Source organism: Stenella coeruleoalba, assembly GCF_951394435.1.
Source record: "Stenella coeruleoalba genome assembly, chromosome: 17".
NCBI classification, from domain to species: Eukaryota; Metazoa; Chordata; class Mammalia; order Artiodactyla; family Delphinidae; genus Stenella; species Stenella coeruleoalba.
In genome coordinates, this window is record NC_137163.1 from 32,837,573 (window position 1) to 32,857,159 (window position 19,587).

A 19,587-nucleotide genomic window follows, 5' to 3' on the forward strand; every position below is an offset into this window, starting at 1 on the left:
TTTGCAGAGGATGCCTCTGATTGTTTTGGAAATGGACCATTTTCCCTTTCACACGATAACAAGCCAAGAGCCTAAAGGCACCTGAGAGAAAACACAGCCCTCAGGGGAGCACTATCTGTTCAGTACTTTGAAGTCACACAATTAATACATAGTGCATACCCAAGATCTGGAGTATTGCTGAGTATTTATTGATTTAAGTATAAAGCACATACTCAAGGCAAAGCTCATCACAGTTCAGCAAATTGTCTCACTGGTGTTACAAATTCCAGGAGAACTAAACCACTCACTCAGGAAGACTTTACGGTGCCATAAATGAGGTAGAACCAGCTGTTTATCATGTTGCGTAATCTTACACACCCTCTCCGCCTTGTTACTCAAAGCAATTTGGAGCCAGACAGACCTCGGTTCAATTCCTAACTCTGAAACTTAGTCCTTATGTGGCTTTTATAAACTCTTTGAGTCTCACTTTCTACAAATGTAAAATGGAGGTAATTATCTACCTCATGGACATTCGAAAGATGAGATGAGCTAGCACATGCCAAGTGTTCAGAACGCCTAGCCAAGTAGCAGAGGTTTAATAAATATTTCAAGTTGTTTTACACTATTTTTCTTTTTCTCCTTCAATATTGAGTTTTCTCTATGTCCCAGGTATTATATGCCAAGTATAAGTGGTGAACAAAGCAGATGTCCCCTTTCCCAACAGAGTTTAAAGGCTAATGGGAAAGAGGGACACTAAAGATGTAAAACAAGTGTCAATTACAAATTGTGATTAGGATGCTGAGAGAAAAGAACCTGGTGCCCTGGGAGAAGAGCACAGAGGCCAACTGAGATCAAGCAGACAAAGAAGCTTTTCTGAGCAGGAGCCAGTGAAGCCTAAAAGACTAGGAGGAACCACCTGGAAGAAAGGGAGGGAGAATTCTGGGGGAAGGTTCTGAAATGGGAAAAAGCTTGACATGCTCAAGTATCTGAAAGATGAGCAGTGTGGATGCAGCATATGAAGGAGGGAGGAGATGGCTGAGAGTGAAGAGTGAGGCCAGGGACAGAAGCAGGAAAGCCTTGTCATGTAAGAGTGAGGAACAAGAGGGTGAGGAGGGAAGGGAAGGATAGCTGAGATTTACTGGGCACTTGCTATGTGCCAGCACAGTTCCAAGAGTTTTACATTTATGAACTTACAAAAAACTGTAGACAGGAGGTCTGCTATTATGGGCCATGGAAAGGAGTTTGTTTTTATTTTGAGTGCAATGGGGAATCACTGAGAGATTTTAAGTGGGAGAGATACAATCAGTTTTAAATTTTGCAAAGCCCCTGCTGCTGTGTTGAGGAAGGATCAGAGATGTGCAAGGGTAGAAACAAGTCATTACATATCCAGCCACCCTTTTGCTCTTCCCCCATAACTTGACGAATTGTTGTACATAAAGTGCTTTCCAATGAATGTATAAATTTATTATGGGAAGTTTATTGCAAGTGCAGCAGGAGAGAAAAGCAGAAGTAAAAATGTAGCAACTGCAACATATGATTGTTTTATACCTTGTATACAGCCTTGTGGGTGAAAAGTTTCTATTGAGATAAGAAGTCACGTTTTGAGAGGGTAAAAAAAGGATGATGCTGATTCTTTGGTCTCCTAAGAATGGGACCTTACAGAATAGTAATCAGGTTTACATAAAGAGAGTCAATTGCACTTCTTCTGCAAGTCAGAAAAGAATTTTTTTTTTTAGTGGTACGCGGGCCTCTCCCCTTTGTGGCCTCTCCTATTGCGGAGCACAGGCTCCGGACGCATAGGCCCAGCGGCCATGGCTCACGGGCCCAGCCGCTCCGCGGCATGTGGGATCTTCCCTGACCGGGGCATGAACCCGCATCCCCTGCATCGGCAGGTGGACTCCCAACCACTGCGCCTCCAGGGAAGCCCCAGAAAAGAATTTTTTAAATGAGTCAAAGCTGGCCGTATAAGGTGCCTACAATGGCATGAGAATCAGTCTAGTGAAATGTACAGTACTTCCGGGATCTAATGTATAGCATGGTGCCTATGGTTGACAATATTGTATTATATACTTGAAAGCTGCTATGAGGATAGATCTTAAATGTTTTCACCACACCCACACAAAATGGTAATTATGTGAAGTGATGGAGGTGTTAACTAACCTTATTGTGGTAATCATTTTGCAATATATATACGTGTATCAAATTATCACTGTTGTACACCTTAAATTTACACAATGTTATATGTCAATTATATCTCAATAAAGCTGGAAAATAAAATAAATTTTTTAAATAGATAAATAAATAATATAATAAAAAGAAAAGAAAAAAGTGTGGTACTTCCCCAAGTGTGTCAGTGCCACCGCTGATGGATGGGGCTATTGGGGTGCTGACCAACTTGCTGAGTCTTAGCAGAAGTGCTGCTTCATCAGGAGAAATATTAACTTTAATATCTAACACTGGTTCCTTACACATGCATAATCCAATTTAAAGAATTTAATGGGCATGTCTGAGTTAAAATCAAGGACTGACTACATTGAGATTTCATGGCTTACTTTCCTCCCTCCATGCTTGATTTAGCAAATTAGTGACCTTAGAATTGAGAGTATGTCTGCCATCTCTTTTCTACCTTACATAGTGAATTAATTTTTTAAGGCTTAAATAAAAGTTCAAAAGGAATGGTTTTGAAGTTGATTTCTTTGAAGATATGTGAGAATTTGAAGACTGCTTTCTTCTAGATTGTGTTTAAACCTCTTAGTACAGCAGGACCTGGGTCTCTGGTTCTAGCAATCGTCACAAGGCTCAGGTGATTTTACTGTGTCTAGTGTTTCGATTTGCAATCTTTTACGGTGAGATATAGTACTGGGGGAGACTAGTTAGACCACAGAAAGATCACCATGAGTTTAAAGCCTGTTTATTTCCATCTGTTAGAGAATCAGATTTTGCTTTTGTTGTATATAGAGTTAGAGCCAGGCTTATTGTTCTGAGAGCAGGAGGATGTCATTTCTTTGCTGACTGCAGTAATTGTTCAGGAATGTATTGATATGGTTTTCTATAGCTGAATTTATAAGTGTTTTGCTTGTAAATGGCAGAGGTGTACAAGGGCATCTTTGCCTAGACAGGCCTTTGCACCCATTTGAAATCTCTGCTTTTCTTTCTCTCCTGGTCCCTGAGTTGTGCACAAACTCCTTTCCCCCTTCCTTTACCATTTCTTAAGCCCTGTGATCCAATGTCCTGGGATTTATCAGTCAGGATTTAGTTACAGATAACAGAACACTCTTTCACTGGTTTTAGCAGAAAGGGATCTACCATAAAAAATTAGGTTCTTATAGAACTTCTGGAAGGGCTGGAGGGGCAGGGTCTAGGCTAAGCCCCCCAGGGATGAGCTCTAGTTCAGAGCTGACTTGGCCAAGGAATTGCTGTAAAGCAAGAGGAGAAAAAGTTAAGCTCTTGGTCAAAGCTTTTCCCATGAATTTGTCATTGATTAAATATATGGATCAACATCATTGCTTTATTATGGTAACGTTGGGGAAAAAACTGACCTATCTCTTAGGTAGTACAACATGGTCCATAGACCTGTAGCACCAGATCCCTGGGAGCTTGCCACAAATGCAAAATCTTGGGCCTCCACCCCCATCCCTACTGAGTTAGAAGCTCTGGGGTAGCCCAAGAGTCTTGCTTAATAAGTCCTCCAGGTGATTCTGATGCAAGGGTGACCCACTGTCCTGGTTTCCCTGGGACTACTGAAAGGATTTTGGGGACACAGGACTTGTATTGCTAAAACTTGAAGAGCCCTGGGCAAGCCAGGACAAACTGGTCACCTCAGATGCAGCTCAGATTTGGGAACTACATCTTAGGCCATCTATGGAGCCGCCTGTAGGCAGGGAATGGGGAGGGTGTTTGTGAGTCATAGATATGAGGCACAATATTACTGAAGCAACGTGACAGCGAAATTCTGCTCTCTCAAAATAACTTCAGTTGAAACAGCAAAACGTTCATTTGTCACTCCTTTTCAGACACAATTGAAGAAAGAAGGTGTCAAAATTCTGAGCTGAATGACTTCCGAGGGTGAGATCTGACAAACTGAGAACGTGTGTGTTGCAGATAAGTTTTCTCAAGTCATACGCTCAGCTATATACATTCCTTTTCCTATAACTGAGCTTAATTTTCATCTCAGGTCCCCATTCTGCCTGATGGCAGACTGTAATCCTCGCCTTTCTGAAGAAAACTTCGTCAAATCAGAGTTTTCTCATTCAAAGCAGGTGGTTTTTTTGCAGTCACTTCATGGTTTTCCCCACCCCGCCCCCCATTCTCTGGATTAGGTATAAATTACGGGGAGCATTCACAGAGCCACAGTGTTGAAGGAGGGGGAGGCATCTGTCCCTGCCGGCATCTATAGAAATGTACCTCATTCCTGCAGGAAATTTCTAGGACATCTGGCTTCTCCATGTGGTCTCTGGTGGTTGGTCCAGGAAGTTCACCCTGCATCCCTCTCATCTCAATCTCAAAGCATCTTCAGGCCTATGGGCCTCTCTCGGCTGTTCCTCCCCTCATCACCCAGTCCAAAGGATGCTTATCTCATCTGGGGTGAAAAAATTTGCTCTTGTATAACCCTATTCTCGATACTTATGGTTTCAACTTTACACCCTGAGTTCTTCAGGAATGTGGCAGAGATTGCTATTTGCAACGTTATATTCATTCTCCCTTTCTACTTCCCTAACACAGTATTGATTTTATTTAGATCAGTTTTGTGCCCTACAAAAGATTATATTTTCTAGGCTCCCTTGCAGCTAAGCATGGCCATGTGACTAAATTATGGCAAATGAAATGTAAGTCTAAGTGTTGTGTGGGACTTCTAAAATGGCCATGTAAGTGAGTTGACTCAATGGGAAGGGATACTCTTTGCCTTTCGCTAGTTCCTATTTCTTCAGATGTGGATATAATGGTTGGAGCTCTAGCAACCATCTTGTACCAGGAGGTAATCTTGCAACTGCAAGGAACAAGGACTAGGAGGGAACTGAAATATAGAGAAAGTCTGAGGATCTGATGACAATACCAGCTTTACACTACCAGACTGTTTTCATAAGAAAGAAATAAACTTCTATATTTACTATATTTATGCCTTTTCCATTTTTGTTTTTATTTTTCTGTTTTCTGTTTCATGCAGCTTAACTAACTCTAACAGTTGATCTGGGGCTTGTCAGTTTGCCCCTTCGATGAGTGGCACAGATCACCAACCTCATGAATAACTGCAGCTCCTCTGTGTTGACGAATGTAGCAAATATTCTATTCCTTCTTAAGGAAGTAATGGTTATTCAACCATGGTTAACTAAATTCAGTTTCCTGAAATAGATATGTATCACAGGGCATGTCTATCATTCTTAATTTTATTTTTCTGCAAGGTTGTGATGAATTTGGTTACCTAAGTTGATGGAATGGATGTTGATATAGCTCTAGAATCTAGAGAAATAGAATTAATTCCAATAAATATTCAGTTTGTATTAGAACATAGTAAAATAAAAGTAAAGATATTTATGTTTCATCTCCAAGATTATACTCCCCCTTTGAAGGTCTACTCCCCTTCCTTTTTTAGATATTTATACGACCTAACTTCAAGTTTTACAGTATCAATTTACATGAATTAACTTGATTCTTTGATCATGCACCAGCAGCACGACCATGTAGACAAGGAGGCCGTGTGACATTTTTTCAGGACAGTCTTGATTTTTGTTTAATTATTTTATACTCCACCCCATTCCACAAAGAATACGACACCACTCACAAGAGCATACACAATACTACCAATAAAATTCAAATACAGAATCGGGACCAAGGAAAATCAAGATCAGAACAAAGAAAACTTAAACACATAAAACCCAGGAATCTGAGCCAGCAATTGTCCCATTTGTCTTTGAGCTTCCGGAAAGCCAAAGCAAAAGAGAAGGCACAGTAAGTCACATAATTCTCATTATTAGAGAAAAGGAAGCAGACAACTTCCTCACGAGGCGCATATTTTGTCCTGGAACCAAATTCTCAGAGAAATTTATCTTTTTATTTATTTATTGACTGCACTGGGTCTTCATTGCTGCGCGCGGGCTTTCTCTAGTTGTGGCGAGCCAGGGGTTACTCTTCATTGCAGCACAAGGGCTTCTCATTTTGGTGGCTTCTCTTGTTGCGGAGCACAGGCTCTAGGCATTCAGGCTTCAGTAGTTGTGGCATGCGGGCTTCAGTAGTTGTGGCTTGAGGGCTCTAGAGCGCAGGCTCAGTAGTTGTGGCGCACGGGCTTAGTTGCTCTGCGGCATGTGGGATCTTCCCGGACCAGGCCTCTAACCCATGTCCCCTGCATCGGCAGGTGGATTCTTAACCACTGTGCCACCAGGGAAGGCCTGAGAAATTTATCTTCTGGGACTTTATAAGGGGCCCCAAGTTGCATGGTGGACAAAATCCTCAACAATATTCACAAAGTAGCAAATTGTGACTCATTTTGTTTTACTTTAAAACAAAGCTGAGAAAATAACAGTTAAAATTCTGTGAATGACCTGTCAAATTGATATACTAGGGAACAATGTTCTGAGAATATCAGTATGAGTGTAACTTAAAAAAAAATGTGTTCCACGCTCAAATAAGTTTAGGAACCACTGAGTTAATCAAAGTCAAGCAGATTTCTTTGTTGCAGGATTTCTCACAAGCTTTGAGGTGTAGATGTGCATTGTGGTTCTCAAAAAAAAAAAAAAAAAAAAAAGGACTACACAGTGCAGTGGCTCTTCTTTTACCACGGAAGCTTTTCTTCTGAGATTCACCTAAGAATAATCCCCAAGTTCTGGGACACATAGTTTGGAAAGGATGAGCCATGGTAAACTGATAGAAATACAATGATGCGAGGGTAGGGCAGCTGCTTTTGTGATTAAGAGCATGTGCATTGGTGTTGGGTAGATTTGGGTACAGATCCTGTCTCTGACACCTACTGGTTGCATGACTTTGAAAAAGCTACCCAAACTCACTGAGTTTTAGTTTCCCATTTATAAAATGAAGTGTATTAATTAGAGATATGTTTGGCTACAGGAACAAAAAAATCTGTCAGAGTTACTGGGGATTTATTTTTCTGATATAAAAAGTCCAGGATTGGTCCATCCAAGAGCCAATGAAGCTATTAATGAATGTTGTCTTGCTCCAGGTTCACTCTGTCTTTCTGCTTTGACATCCTTAGCATGAAGGCCTCTGTCTTCATGCCTATTGCCTCATGGTTGCAAAATGGCTGCTGTACCCTCATTCTCAAACCAGCATTTCAGTCACGAAAGAGGAAAGGGATGTAAATTACTTTTGAGTAGCCATTCCACAGGGTCAGCCATAGGGAAATAATAAGAGACTCTCCCTCAAAGAATTATTTTGAGAATTAAGTGAGATAATGAGTATAGAGTGCTTACATAGTGCCTGGAACTAGTTAGTGCTCAAAAAACATCAGTTATTAATACTCATATATAGCTTTGGATTCAGTGTGATACAACTCTAGCAATTAGAGTTCTGAGAAGACTGAAGAACACATTCTTCAGCCAGTGACCAGGGACCATCTCTTTTCTCAGTGGGGCTTAATTAGAAGCAAAAGATCAGACTGACACTATCTCTTCTTATAAGGCTCTGGAATATTGGCAGGTAGAGATGCTGTCTGAGAGCAGGTACTCTAGGAACTAGACAAGCAGGAGGAAAGCTGGCATCCTATTGTACAAACAAGGAACCTACCAGGACTCTCCTTGAGAGGAGACCCATCCATCGTTAAATAGAGGCACGCTATGGGGTTCCTAGGTCAGAATTTGATTAGGAAGCAATTTTGATGACAAAGCTTGGTCAAGTCCAATAAATATCTATAGCACAGTACGTAGTCAGGATGATTTGGGGACGTCTCAGTTCTAAATGTTCTGTCCCATTGTCAGACCATGGATATAATGATGAATCCTGACTTTGGGGTCACAAAATAAAGTAACTGTGTATAGAGATAATATTTTGAAATATTAACTAACAAATACGTATTGAGCATTTACCGTGAATCCAATATTGTCTCACGGTCATGGGGAACTGATTAACACTTTTTTGAGCCATTTGGGGAAATATTGGGATAAATATAGTACATATTAGGAGAAATTCATTGGCAATTAGAGGGAAAAGAAAGAAAAGTATTACAAAAATAGCTTAACTTGGGGCTAAACATTGTCATAGGTAATGAAATTCAGGCTAGTATGGTGATGAGGAGGAAGCGGGTGATGACATTGATCATAGCTGAGGCTTAATCAGCACCTATTATGTGCCAGACACTATTCTAAGTGCTTTGCAGACCATATGTCATCAATTCTAAATATGCAATTTTTCTCATATTTTTAACATCAATGGCTCACTTGGAGTTTCCAGCACCAGCATTTCATCTTCACATCAAATGTATGATGTGGATTTGCACTATTATTATTCTCATCCCATGGAGGCAGAAACAGGCTTAGCATGATAGCAACGTAACTGGTAACTGGGGAGCTGGGATTTGAATAGACCTCCATCCTCCTCCTGAGCCCAAGCCCTTAGACCGTACTCTATGACATAAAATATATACTTTTATGTGCATAGCTTTCATAAGACAATTTTAACCTCTTTGTCTTAAAAAATACAAATCAGGGATTTATTTCTCATGAAATGAACATTGCTCCTCTGAGAGACATAGTCTGGACTAAATAACCCATGTTCCCTTCATCTACGTGATTTTTCTTCATCGTAGTATCTAATGACTATATCCTTTAAAAAGGGGGAGGGAAAGCAATGCAACGATGAGTCATCCCCTGTGCTAGGCTGGCTCCTCATTCTTCGGTGCTGAGAGGAAAAAGATCTGACCCAGAATCACCCATGTTTGACTCTCAGATCAAAAAAAAAAAAAAAAAAAAAAAGACAAAAGGATGGGAGAGGAAAGATGTGACAGCAATATAAGCAGAAGAGTCAAAAGGAGTAGCTGGTCGGGAGGAGAAACTTAGTTGGGGGAGAGGCTGAGCTCTGCTTGGCGAACTTTATTCTCTCCTGCCCTCTCTCACCAGCTTAGATTTCAACATTGTCTGGAGGGTTTATCAGGTGGTACCATCAGAAAGATTCTCTTTCCTGCTCTGATCATTCCTGCTCCCTAATTTCCTCTCAGGAGAAGCTAAATCTCCTTCAAAATGAACATAATACTTCATTAACATAAAAAAATTGAGCAGGATGAAAACAATCTTCCTTTGAAGACAATAATAAACAAATCACCGACTGTAATCACTTCCCTCAGCTCCTGTCACCAAAGAAGAAAATGTCTAGATCATTGGTCTAGGAATAAGGTGATCAACTTGTCCTGGGCTGCCTGGGACTATCATGGTTCTAGCATTGAAAGTCCCACATCCTGGAATCCTTCAGTGTCACCCAATCCAGGAATTACACTTGGATTCTAATCCTGATTCTGTTGTTGATTAGCTGTGAAAATTTGGAACAAAGCTTTGCTGAGCATAGTTTTCTATGAAACTAAAATGAGGGGAAGGGACTTCCCTGGTGGTGCAGTGGTTAAGAATCCGCCTGCCAATGCAGGGGACACAGGTTCAATCCTTGGTCTGGGAAGATCCCACATCCTGCAGAGCAACTAAGGCCGTGCACCACAACTACTGAGCCTGTGCTCTAGAGCCTGCGAGCCACAACTACTGAGCCCGCATGCCACAACTACTGAAGTCCGTGCTCTGCAACGAGAAGCCACTGCAATGAGAAGCCCACACACAGCAATGAAGAGTATCCCCCGCTCACCACAACTAGAGAAAGCCAGCACGAAACGAAGAACCAATGCAGCCAAAAAAAAAAGAAAAAAAAGACTGTCAGATTAGATTGAATTTGATTAAATAAGTGAATTTTAATATTAAGTGTGAAAAGGTATAAAACTAGAATCTGATTTTTTCTCTAAGTTTTCTTTGAAATGTTAATTTGCTTTTAATAACAGATTGTGAAGTTTCTTTACCAGTGACTTTCTGCACTTGCCTTTGAAATCGTTTACTGTCACTTTGGTTAAGTGAATAAATATAAAAAAAAAAAAATAAGGGGAAGGGCTTATCTTTGCAGATTATCTCCCAAGGTGAGCTTATCCAGTTTAAATGCCACGTATTGCCAACACAATATTGTGATCTATAACAATAAATACATATTTGATCTTCATCCCCATTCCTGGCCCAGAGCTCCATAAAACCCTCAAAATTTCCTAAGTGATGAGAGCAATGAAGCTGTCTTTTTTTATGATAATGAGATGACATGGACCACTCCTAAGGATGGGAGCTGGTTGCCAGAGGAAACAACCATGTGATTAGAGGGAGGGGCTTTCAGTCTCACCCCTAGATCTACTGTGAAGAGAGAGGGGCTGGAGATTGAGTTCAATCACCAATGGCCAATGATTTTAATCAATCATGCCTGTGTGATGAAGCTTCCATAAAAACCCAAAGGATGGGGTTACAGAGAGCTTCTGGGTAGGTGAACACATGGAGGTTTGGGGGGAGCAGCAAGCTTGTAGAGGGCGTGGAAACTCCAAACCCTTTCCCCTTACCTTGCCCTATACATCTCTTCAATCTGGCTGTTCCTGAATTATATCCTTTTATAATAAACCAGTAATCCAGTAAGTAAAATGTTTCTCTGAGTTCTGTGAGCTGTTCTAGCAAATTAATTGAACCCAAGGAGGGGGTGTTGGTAACCTCTGATCTACAGCAGATCTGTTAGAAGCACAGGTGACAACCTGGACTTCCGGTTGGCCTCTGAAGTGGTGAAGACACTATCTCCAAGTAGATAGTGTCAGAATTGAGTTGAATTGTAGGACACCCAGCTGGCATGGGAGAACTGTTTGGTGGTGTGAAAAAAAACCCCACACGTTGGAGCCGATTACTCCAAAATTTGTATCTCCAGGCCTGACCATGCTCTCCTACCCTCAAGCCACAGACTTGAACATCCAGCTGCCTTTCTGACAATATCAACTCGATGTCTAATGAGCATTGAACACTTCAGTCCCCAAACAAACTCTTCATTTCTCTCCCAAGCCTGTTCTTCCCTCTATCTTCTCTTTCTCAATAAATGATACCATCAACCAGTCAATTGCTCTAACCCCAAATCTAAGAATCATCTTTGATTTCCTCACTTGTTCTCTGGCCCAATTCTAGGCCCAAAATCAAAATTTGAGGGCTTAACCTCTAAAGTGTATCCAAATCCATCTACTTCTCAAATCAGTAACCAGAGGGACCTTTAAAAAATAACACACACACACCCCACCAATTCCTTGCTACAGCCCATGAGGCTTTGCCAACCCAGCCTCGGCCTTGCTGTCCCATCTCACCTCCCTCCCTCAGCTCAAGCCACCCTGGCCTTTCCCAATCCTCAACCACACTCAGAGCCTTTGCACGTGTCCTTGACTTTGCCTGGACTCCTCTCTGCCCTGATCTCCATGCAGCTGGCTCCCTCTTGTCACTCTGATATCAGCTCAAACGTTCCGTCAGTAGAGAGGCCCGCTCTGACCACACATCCTGTACCAGGACAGATTCTGCCTGGGGAGCGAGAGCTGGCCTGGAGCCCTTTGGACTCCTGCTCAAGAGGACAGCTTGGGAGGGTGATGGGCTGCAACAGAGGGAGTCTATGGAGTGGACCCCTGGAACCAGAGGCAGAGTGGGGAACAGCAGTCACACAGCCCCCAGCACAGGAGTGGCAGTTAGAGAGGCCCAGCAAGGGAGTTTATGAGGACACAGAAAAGTTTTCAGGCAAGAACAACAACAAGGAAACAAATAAGAATTTACAGTGTCAGAAGACCCTGACAACTAAAGCAAGCTTTTAACTGTCAAGAACTCTCGATTCCTTTCCCCTTATTATTTGGCAAATTCTGAAATAGGGGAGTGAGCAGGGAAGTGATGTGAGCTGATCAGAACCCCTCCCCTACAGCAGGTTGGCCACTTCCTGCAGGCCCTAGCAAGGGGGAAGGTGAGGAGAAATCTCTGAGTGCAGACTGACTTGTTGATACCTTTGTAGGACTTGCCATTCTGATTTCTGAATTGAGACCAACTTTACAATCTTCAGTGACTATAGGCTTTTCTCTTACCTAAGAGTGCTCACAAAAGTCTTAGGACTGCTGGAAGTGGCAGGAGAAAACCTTCCCATTTAGGATACATTTTAAAGGAACGCCATATTGTAATCATGTCCCAGGAGCTGTGCTACCCACTGTGCTGCTTACAACGACAAGCAGCCCAGCCTGGAGCTCAGCCTGGGTCTGTCTGTCTCCCAGGCCCTTGACCTGAGGCTGTTAAATGTGATCAAGGCTTGAATAGTAAATGTAGGGTTACCAGAGTTTCACCCACTCTATCTGCTTTGTCCAGAGGCATTCCCATGTTTTAACCTTGAGACAAAATGAAAGGCAGAGGACTATGTACCCGGTGAAGGAACAAGATAAAAATCCCAGAAAAACAACTAAATGAAGTGGAGATAGGCAACCTTCCATAAAAAGAATTCAGAATAATGGGAGTGAAGATGATCCAGGACCTCAGAAAAAGAATGGAGGCAAAGATCGAGAAGATGCAAGAAATGTTTAATAAAGACCTAGAAGAATTAAAGAACAAACACCTAGAAGAATTAAAGAACAAACAGAGATGAACAATACAATAACTGAAATGAAAAATACACTAGAAGGAATCAATAGCAGAATAACTGAGGCAGAAGAATGGATAAGTGAGCTGGAAGACAGAATGGTGGAATTCACTGCCACAGAACAGACTAAAGAAAAAAGAATGAGAAGAAATGAAGACAGCCTAAGAGACCTCTGGGTTAAACATTAAACACACCAAAATTCGCATTACAGGAGTCCCAGAAGGAGAAGAGAGAGAGAAAGGACCGGAGAAAATATTTGAAGAGACTAGAGCTGAAAACTTCCCTAACATGCGAAAGGAAATAGCCACCCAAGTCCAGGAAGTGCAGAGAGTTCAGGCAGGACAAACCCAAGGATAAACATGCCAAGACACATAGTAATCAAATTGACAATAATTAAAGACAAAGACAAATGATTAAAAGCAACAAGGAAAAAATGACAAATAACATACAAGGGAACTCCCATAAGGTTAACAGCAGATTTCTGCTGATTTCTCAGCAGAAACTCTACAAGCCAGAAGGGAGTGGCATGATATATTTAAAGTGATGAAAGGGAAGAACCTACAACCAAGATTACTCAACCCAGAAAGGATCTCATTCAGATTCGATGGAGAAATCAAAAGCTTTACAGACAAACAAAATCTAAGGGAATTCAGCATCACCAAACCAGCTCTACAACAAATGCTAAAGGAACTTCTCTAAGTGGGAAACACAAGAGAAGAAAAGGACCTACAAAAGCAAACCCCAAACAATTAAGAAAATGGTAATAGGAACATACATATCAATAATCACCTTAAATGTTAATGGATTAAATGCTCCAACCAAAAGACACAGGCTCACTGAATGGATACAAAAATAAGACCTGTATATATGCTGTCTACAAGAGACCCACTTCAGACCTAGGGACACATACAGACTGAAAGTGAGGGGATGGAGAAAGATATTCCATGCAAATGGAAATCAAAAGAAACCTGGAGTAGCAATACTCATTTCAGATAAAATAGACTTTAAAATAAAGAATGTTACAAGACACAAGGAAGGACACTACATAATGATCAAGGGATCAATCCAAGAAGAAGACATAACAATTATAAATATATACGCATGCAACATAGGAGCACCTCAATACATAAGGCAAATGCTAACAGGTATAAAAGAGGAAATCGACAGTAACACAGTAATAGTGGGGGACTTTAACTCCCCACATACACCAATGGACAGATTATCCAGACAGAAAATTAATAAGGAAATATAAGCTCAAATGACCCAATAGACCAGATAGAGTTAATTGATATTTATAGGACATTCCATCCGAAAACAGCAGATTACACTTTCTTCCCGAGTGCACATGGAACATTTTCCAGGATAGATCACATCCTGGAAATCTTGGGTCACAAATCAATCCTCAGTAGATTTAAGAAAACTGAAATCATATCAAGCATCTTTTCTGACCACAGTGCTATGAGATTAGAAATGAATTACAGGGAAAAAAAACGTAAAAAACACAAACACGTGGAGGCTAAACAATACGTTACTGAATAACCAAGAGATCACTGAAGAAATCAAAGAGGAAATAAAAACATACCTAGAGACAAATGACAATGAAAATACGATGATCCAAAACCTATGGGTTGCAGCAAAACAGTTCTCAGAGGGAAGTTTATAGCAATACAATCCTACCTCAAGAAACAAGAAAAATCTCAAATAAACAATCTAACCTTACACCTAAAGGAACTTGAGAAAGAAGAACAAACAAAACCTAAAGTTAGTAGAAGGAAAGAAATCGTAACGATCAGAGCAGAAATAAATGAAATAGAAACAAAGAAAATAATAGCAAAGATTGATAAAACTAAAAGCGGGTTCTTTGAGAAGATAAACAAAATTTATAAACCTTTAGCCAGACTCATCAAGAAAAAGAGGGAGAGGACTCAAGTCAATAAAATTAGAAATGAAAAAGGAGAAGTTACAATGGACACTGCAGACATACAAAGCATCATAAGAGACTACTACAAGCAGCTCTATGCCAACAAAATGTACAACCTGGAAGAAATGGAAAAATTCTTACAAAGGTATAACCTTCCAAGACTGAACCAGGAAGAAATAGAAAACATGAACAGAGCAATCACAAGGAATGAAATTGAAACTGTGATTAAAAATCTTCCAACAAACAAAAGTCCGGGACCAGATGGCTTCACAGGTGAATGCTATCAAAGATTTAGAGAAGAACTAACACCCATCCTTCTCAAACTCTTCCAAAAAAACTGCAGAGGAAGGAACACTCCCAAACACATTCTACGAGGCTACCATCACCCTGATACCAAAACCAGACAAAGATACTACAAAAATAGAAAATTACAGACCAGTATCACTGATGAATATAGATGCAAAAATCCTCAACAAAATACTAGCAAGCAGAATCCAACAACACATTAAAAGGATCATACACCATGATCAAGTGGGATTTATCCCAGGGATGCAAGGATTCTTCAGTATATGTAAATCAATCAACGGGATACACCATATTAACTGAAGAATAAAAACCATATAATCGTCTCAATAGATGCAGAAAAAGCTTTTGACAAAATCCAACACCCAGTTATGATAAAAACTCTCCAGAAAGTGGGCATAGAGGGAACGTACCTCAACATAATACAGGCCATATATGACAAACCCACAGAAAACATCATTCTCAATGGTGAAAAACTGAAACCATTTCCTCTAAGATCAGCAATGAAACAAGGATGTCCACTCTTGCCACTATTATTCAACATAGTTTTGGAAGTCCTAGCCACAGCAATCAGACAAGAAAAAGAAATAAAAGGAATACAAATTGGAAAAGAAGAAGTAATACTGTCACTGATTGCAGATGACATGATACTATACAATAGATAATCCTAAAAATAGCACCAGAAAACTACTAAAGCTAAGCAGTGAATCTGGTAAAGCTACAGGATACAAAATTAATGTACAGAAATCTCTTGCATTCCTATACACTAACAACAAAAGTCAGAAAGAGATATTAAGGAAACAATCCCATTCACCACTGGAACAAAAAGAATACCTAGGAATAAACCAACCAAAGGAGGTAAAAGACCTGTATTCAGAAAACTATAAGACACTGATGAAAGAAATCAAAGCTGACACAAACAGATTGAGAGATATACCATGTTGTTGGTTTGGAAGAATCAATATTGTGAAAATGAGTATACTACCCAAAGCAATCTACAGATCCAGTGCAATCCCTATCAAATTACCAATGGTATTTTTTACAGAACTAGAACAAAATGTCTTAAAATTTGTATGGAGACACAAAAGACCCCGAATAGCCAAAGCAATCTTGAGGGAAAACAATGGAGCTGGAGGAATCAGACTCCCTGACTTCAGACTATACTACAAAGCTACAGTAATCAAGACAATATGATACTGGCACAAAAAACAGAAACATAGATCAATGGAATAAGATAGAAAGCCCAGAGATAAACCCACGCACCTATGGTCAACTAATCTATGACAAAGGAGGCAAGGATATACAATGGAGAAAAGACAGTCTCTTCAATAAGTGGTGCTGGGAAAACTGGACAGCTACATGTAAAAGAATGAAATTAGAACACTCCCTAACACCATACACAAAAATAAACTCAAAATGGATTAAAGACCTAAATTTAACGCCAAACACTATAAAACTCTTTGAGGAAAACATAGGAAGAACACTATTTGACATAAACCACAGCAAGATCTTTTTTGACCCACCTCCTAGAGTAATGGAAATAAAAACAAAAATAAACAAATGGGAACTAATGAAACTTAAAAGCCTTTGCACGGCAAAGGAAACCATAAACCAGACGAAAAGACAACCCTCAGAATGGGAGAAAATATTTGCAAACGAATCAATGGACAAAGGATTAATCTCCAAAATATATAAACAGCCCATGTAGCTCAATATTAAAAAAACAAACAACACAATCCAAAAATGGGCAGATCTAAATAGACATTTCTGCAAAGAAGACACACAGATGGCCAAGAGGCACATGAAAAGCTTCTCAACATCACTAATTATTAGAGAAAATCAAATCAAAACTGCAGTGAAGTATCACCTCACACTGGTTAGAATGGGCATCATCAGAAAATCTACAAACAATAAATGCTGGAGAGGGTGTAGAGAAAAGGGAACCCTCTTGCACTGTTGGTGGGAATGTAAATTGATACAGCTGCTATGGAGAACAGTGTGGAGGTTCCTTAAAAAACTAAAAATAGAATTACCATATGACCCAGCAATCCCACTACTGGGCATATACCCAAAGAAAACCATAATTCCAAAAGACACATGCACCCCAATATTAATTGCAGCACTATTTACAATAGCCAGGTTGTGGAAGCAACCTAAATGCCCATCGACAGACAAATGTATAAAAAAGATTTGGTACATATATAGAATGGAATATTAGCCATAAAAAGGAACGAAATTGGGTCATTTGTAGAGATGTGGATGGACCTAGAGACTGTCATACAGAGTGAAGTAAGTCAGAAAGAGAAAAACAACTATGTATATTAACGCATATATGTGGAATCTAGAAAAATGGTACAGATGAACCGGTTTGCAGGGCAGAAATAGAGACCCAGATGTAGAGAACAAATGTATGGACACCAAGGGGGAAAAGCAGTGGTGGTGGTGGTGGTGGTGATGGTGTGATGAACTGGGAGATTGGGATTGACATATATTCGCTAATATGTATAAAATCGATAACTAATAAGAACCTGCTGTATAAAAAAATAAAATTCCAAAAAAAAAAAGTTAGCCTTGATTTTGCTCAAGAAGTAGTAGGTGAACTGTCCCTATTCTTCTTTTAGAGTTCTCAAAGCTGTTTTAGAAGGATCTTTTCTTTTAAAGGATTAATTTTCTGTGCTCGTTCAAGTGATATATTTGAATATACATATTTAGTTGAATCTTTCCTGGTTGTGACAGCCAGGGAGAAAGCTGGGATGTCTTAAGGACAGAACCAAACAGGTCTGCACAGGATCTGCAGGGGTGTTGCCAGCTTTTCCAATATGCTGGAATGGGGCATTCTGTCTTCCTAGAGAACAGCATCGCATATTTGATGCCAGCGGCTGGACATTATTAGTGCCAAGGAAAACTGTGGAAACCCCAAATCCATGGCTGTACCACTCCTCACACGGTATTCCTTTACATCTAAAATCATGTCTCACTTGCTAGTTACCAATCTGGGGACGACTACCCTCCGGAGAACTTACCAATGAAAGCTCAGACAAGTTTAAAGGGACAGCATAAAGTTTCCAGAACCCAAAACTAAGCAAGCTTTCTTCCTCTGCATTATCCTGGGTCAGTTCTTCTGCCCAGAGTAAAGCACAGGCTCCTTGGAAAGATTTCTTGAAGACGGTTGCTGTCTTCATCTCATGATGCCCAAGGTACATTTTGTATTGGATAAGAAGTACTTATCTTGGGCTTCCCTGGTGGCGCAGTGGTTGAGAATCTGCCTGCCAGTGCAGGGGACACGGGTTCGAGCCCTGGTCGGGGAAGATCCCACATGCCGCGGCGCAACTAGGTCCGTGAGCCACAACTACTGAGCCTGCGCGTCTGGAGCCTGTGCTCCGCAACGAGAGGCCACGACAGTGAGAGGCCCGTGCACCGCGCATCATGAAGAGTGGCCCCCGCTTGCCACAACTAGAGAAAGCCCCCGCACAGAAACGAAGACCCAACACAGCCAAAAATAAAAAAAATAAAAAAGAAGTATTTACTTGGGAAAAAGGTACATTTATGGTGCATGAGAAGAAACAAAGTACTTAAGTAAGGAGCCAGCTCTCTGGTACATTTACCTTTAAGAGCTGAATTTTATATGTCAGGCCTTGCCCATGTCCTGGAATTTTCAGGGCTGGATAACAGTTCAACAATAATAAACAACCTTGTGTTTATCCTCATATGCTGGGCACTGTGCTAAGAGCTTTACATGTATCAATACATCCTTACTAAATCCTCCTGCTATCACTGAGACAGGCTGGGACCTGGGACCATTTGCTGCAGTGCTTGCACCTGAACAAACATCTGCTGGAGCAACAAAATACAGAGAAACTATAAAGGACTAAAAATAACTGTGTGCATGCTCAGTTGGGACAAATTATGAACAACAAGATACAAAAAGACCAAAGACTTGACTACCACTTCTGAGGAGCTGGGAGCAAAAGCAGGGGACTGTGTATGCACCCTGCACACAGCACCACCAAGGAGGGGGTGGGCAGACCACCTAAGCTGCCCCTCCTGCCGACCAACCAACCAGCCCCCATCCTCACCCCATTTAAGAGACCACCTACCCGCCCCCCCCCCCCCCCCCACTTCAGGGAGGAAGCAGGGGAACCTGTTACTTGTTCTGGCTCCACCCTGCTGAAGCAGTAAAGCCTTGCCTGAATTTCTTGTCTGGTCTCTTATCAATTTCTATTGTTTAAGGAGGCCAAGAACCCTGGTCAGTAACACCATGAGATACTCTTAGCTTCATTTTATAAACAGGCAAACAGGAACATGAAGAGCTTAAATGACTTACCCAAGGTCATAAACCTAGTCAGCGGTGAAACCAGGATCCAAACCCGGGGAGTCTGATTTAAGACCCTCTCAGAGAGTTTTGGAGACACTAATTCTGTCTGTGATCTGCTAAGGCACTGGTTCTAAATCCTAAATGCGCATTTGAACCTTCTTGGGAGTTTTGAAACGTCTTAATATACAGGTTACACCCTAGACCAATTAAATCAGAATCTCTGGGGGGAGGGAACAGGCCTGAATAGTCGTTAAAGCTTCCCAGGTGATTCCAATGTGCAGCCGTATTGCAAACCGTCAGTGCTAAGCAATCATCATTCTTTCCACCTGCTAAATTTTTTTCCCACTAGAAACTAATTCTATTCCATTTCATCCCTTTCTATAAGACACAGTGCTGCCCTTTCTCCTGGGGGACCCAGCTAGCC

At 40.9% G+C, this 19,587-nt stretch overlaps 1 protein-coding gene across 1 annotated transcript in view; it reads right to left on the reverse strand.

Annotated features, from left to right (window-relative positions):
* FZD6 (frizzled class receptor 6) overlaps positions 1 to 19,270 on the reverse strand; it is a 76,423-nt gene extending 57,153 nt beyond the window's left edge. Inside the window, exon 1 of the mRNA XM_079901727.1 lies at positions 19,173 to 19,270. The gene's annotated coding sequence lies outside the window, so the exon portion shown is untranslated. The remainder of the gene's footprint in view (positions 1 to 19,172) is intronic.
* Between the last annotated feature and the right edge of the window lie 317 nt (positions 19,271 to 19,587).